Consider the following 4,603-nt stretch of genomic DNA (forward strand, 5'->3'; position numbering starts at 1 on the left):
TTAGCTGGAAATAAAGCATGATACTGATAAGAGTAGATTAATGATTTTTTTGCTCCTCTAAGGAGGACTGGGGTTGTTCTCAAAGTGGGATATTTAAAACACACAGCAATCTCAGCCAGCAGGATTGTGAGACAGACCCCAGGAAGATCCCAAGCATTTTTTTTTTTTTTGGAGAATTGCATGTGTTGAGCAACATCTACAGACACAGACAAAGTGTGTATGGATTCCCTTGCGTTGTTCCTCAATTCATGATCCCATGAACAAGGTGGGAGAGAAAATCAAATAACTAACTGATGTCCATCAAGGCAAAGCTGTTAATTTACCTGACTATTCTCATGCTGATGCTTGGGTCATTTGGTCTGTTTAACAAGTGATCCTATGTACAGTTGATTATTTCTCCAAGGTGTGTCATTCTACATTGGGGGAAGCCAGTAAAGGGGGAACAAAGTCACAAACAGCCTGCACAGCCTGATGAAACCTGCTTCCTCTCCATTGCCCATGCACACAGGGAGGGCTCTCATCCTTTCTATGTCTTAGTGACAGCTCCCTCCTGTCTTTGACCCTGTGCCTAGGGCATAACTACACAAGGTGATTAATGGGTCCTCCTGGTCCTCCTTCTCCCTTGGGGGGTCTCATGGGAAGCAGGTTCTCACTCAAAGCTCTGTTAACTTTCATGGATTGCCTGCTCTTCTGCTCCTGAAAGATTCCAGGGGATCATTCTTTGCTAGACAGTGGTGGACATTACCATGGTGATCACTGATGGAGAGGTGGCATTCAGCTTTGGTTCTTGGACTTAGCAGATTTTGGTGCTGGTGAAAGACAGGATCATAGGGGAGTATACTTCCTTCTGCTCAGTAGAGCAATCTGGTGGATTTAACACATTGCAACTATTCAGGGGAGGTTCAGGCTGTATACTGGGAAAAAATTCTTCTCTGAAAGAGTGGTTGGGCACTGGAGCAGGCTGCCCTGGGAGGTGATGGAGTCATCTGGCGGTGTTTGAGAAATGTGGAGATGTGGCACTGAGGGACATGGTTTAGTGGGCAACATTGGTGGTAGGTGGATGGTTGGATGTGATGTTTTTAGAAGTCTTTTCCAACCATAAAGATTCTATTCTCTGGTCTTGATGAACAGCAGGGAAAATGAGTTTTAATGCTCAGCTCTGAAGAAATGAGCATCCTTGTATTTTCTTATGCCTAAAGTGGGGAGAGGTGGGCTTAGGTTGCAGGCAGACTTCTAACAGCTTTGTATTTGCTTGTTAAGCCTATCCAAAGGAACACTAACATCTCCTAGCTACTTATTGATGAGGAAAGTGCTCTGTGGTGGGCTAGCATGCCAGGCAGACCATGGATTTGCTGTAGGTAAAGGTCTGACAGTGGTTTACAAAATAGCCCCATGGAGGATGTGCAGGGCTTGTGCTCACTGCTAATGTGCATATACATTTATGTATGTGCACATGGGAAAAGAATAAAGGAGTGGGGCTTGCTTGGTATTGAGAAAAGAAAGTGAAGAAAGGGGATCCTCTTGCTGCTTTTAGCTGCCTTAAGGGGGTTATAACAGAGCTAAGGTCCAGACTCTTCCCAGATGTGAACAGTGAAAGGACATAAGACAAGTGAAATGAGCTGCAGAAAATGGAAAAGTTTATGCCAGTTGGGCATAAGGAAAAAAATTCTTCCCTAGGGTACTACTGGAGGACCAGAGAGGCTGCAAGGCCTCCAGTATGAGAGCTACTCAAACTTCACCTGGACACAGCCCTAAGCACCCAATGTAGCTTCACATTAGCCTTGATTTGAACAGGAAGCTGGACCAGGAAGGAGGTACCTCCTCACCTCGATCTGTGTGAGCTTAAGATCATCATAGTGAAGATTTGAACAAGCAGCTCACACTCAAGGCCTCAGGGGCAAACCATGGTTCTATTTTCCAACACTTTCTGGCATCCTTAAGGAACAAATGAGACATTGCTCAGCCAGCTCAGGCTGATCAAATTCCTTGTCCCAGTGGGGACAGGGTTAACAGCTTCCCCATCCGGCAGTCAGAAGGGGCAGAGGACAAGCACTTGCATCAAACCACAGTGAGGTCTTGTTTGTTTTAGTGCTGAGAAAGGACTGACTACTTTTCCTCCAGGAATTCAAAAGAAACAGGGACAGACAGGCAATGTTATACATTCATGGAGTCCAGCAGTGAGTCCTTAAATGCTGGAAAGCAGCCAACATAAGGCAATTATTTAATGTAACAAAGAAACAAGGAGTGACTCAGGAAATTGCAGGCTGCAGCTAGAGGACGTGTGAAAGACAGCCATTCTAGTAAAACGAGGAAGATTTTTTCTGGACCCATTTAACCAAGGTCAACCTACTTTGCAGTGTGGTCATATAGCAGAGCTCCTGGTGGTGCCTGGAGCAGGAGGGCATGGTGGCATCCCTGAGGTCCCAGTTTCAAAGCTTCACTCCTGTGCTCTGCAGAGAACAGAGATCGTGCTCAAGCACTGCCCTTGTCTGCATGAGTGTGATGTGGATGCTCCTCAGTCAGTTCTGCATGGTTCTCCCTGCATGGAAACTGTTTTCAGTTCCCCCTGTAATGAAAAATTTCTGTAAATAACAGGAATCCATGGTATTTTTACAACCCAGAAGATAACATGCAATGGCAAGAGTTCCCCTTCCAGTCTTATGTGCGTCTGAGTTGAAAATGCATGAAATCACAGGATAGGTAACAGGGCAACGACAGGCTCTCATAAAAGCTGTTCATCTACAAGAATTACTTCTCCCTAGTTAAAACTCCAGGGAGGTTATTTTTCTCCATATCAGACAAACCTCATTCTTTTTACTGGGCCCAAGAGACATTACCTGTAGCATATCAGATGGGGGATGCCTCCCGTGAGTTACTCCTCATTAAGTGCACTGTCCCTAATGACAACTGCAAGTTTCCTTGTGTCACCATAGATGTTCTTCATATCACATCCTTCACTCCAAATCACTGCTGTGAGGATGACTGCACAGCTCCTGCTGTTGTGCTGGGATAGGGGGGGCTACAGAAGTGTGACCTAGACAGGGACACGTTCTGAGGTCTCAGGTGACTTGGAGGAGCTGGTCTAAGAGAAGAAGCAGACAGAATATGGTAGAACAGATTGATAGTTTAATTCTGGTTTTTCCTCACCTTGGGTGCCAAACACTGCAACCTGTTTATTTGTACTTTTCCCACGCATTACAGTTCCCTAACTTCCCTGTTTGAAACTGTGCAGCAGTATGGGTTACATTTTCTCCTTTTTGTCTGTTTGGAACTTTTTGGATACACTTTCTTGGAGAAAAAAAAAAAACAAAACATAAGAATTTCACTGTGTAGTGATACTTTCCCTCAGTTTCAGACTTCTCCATCCTTCCTCAGCATACAGAAATGTTTTCTTTCCCCTCCACAAAGGTACACACCCATGACACTCACTCAGTAAGCAGCTGTATAATGCTGCCCAGCAGCTGAGGGTTGAAACAGCTGTTTCCAGTTAAGATAGCACATCAATATAATTAATTCCATACTAATTGATTACTGTTAATTATTAAGAGTTAACTAGTATATACTATTACATATTGCTATAACTGCTACAGTAAAATACTAATAACTTAAAAGTAAAACCATTAAAAATATGTAGTTTTCTTAAAAAGGAAAAAAAAAAGGATTTCTGGAAAAGGCTGTTTTCACTGAAAATGTTTATCACAGAGCACAGAGAAGATTTTAGTTTCCTCATATCTGTTTTGCCTTTCCAATTTGCTTCTTTTCCCTCATCACTGCAAAAAAATATCTGAATTCTGAAACCAGTTCTTGGTGCTAAAGCAGCTGGTGTCAATTCACTGACCCCAAAACAAAACACTCAGGAATTTGCTACAGTATTGACTCTAAACTGGCAAAAAGTTTAATGACAATTCTGCTATTAAATAAACTGCTACAAAAAATGAAGTTAAGTCTGTTTCACTCAGAGATCCAAAATTTTGTGCCTTCTTCTCGAAACTACTAAAGGAAGGGGTAGTTACTTTAAAAACAACAGCATATTTGTGTGTTTCAGAAGCAAATAACGTTCTTGCTGTTTGTCAGAGTACCTATTGGAGACATAAATCATTTTTTTTCTGTGCTAAAGAGGGCCAGAGCAAAGGGGAGGCTGGTGGAGTTGGGATTGTTCAGCTTGGGAAGGGACGGATGAAGGGTTCTACTCTCACCAGCAACTACCCCAAGGGGTTACAGAGGAGACAGGCTCTTCTCATGGACACAATGAAAGGACAAACACGAGTCAGGGGAACGTTCCGAGCGATCAGTTGCATAGCAAAAAGCTGGTTCTTTGATCTACAGCACCCATGGGAGAGTTTCTGTGCATTTCACTTTTCAAAATACATCTCATTTTGCTTCTGTGTTCAAACAGGAAGCCTCTTGATCAGCAAATAGTTTCTCTGGGATTATATAGCACCTCAGTCACCCATCAACATAAGCACAAATGGCCTTGGGCGGAGGGAAACATTTGTACCAGCAGCCCAATCAGCTTGTGAAGGCTCTGTGAACCCAAACAAACCTTCGGGATGCTTCATTCCATCTCACGTCTCTTTTTCTTGCCTTGTTTTCTGAACTTTGA

Source organism: Meleagris gallopavo, chromosome 2 (assembly GCF_905368555.1).
Source record: "Meleagris gallopavo chromosome 2, MGAL_WU_HG_1.1, whole genome shotgun sequence".
NCBI lineage: Eukaryota > Metazoa > Chordata > Aves > Galliformes > Phasianidae > Meleagris > Meleagris gallopavo.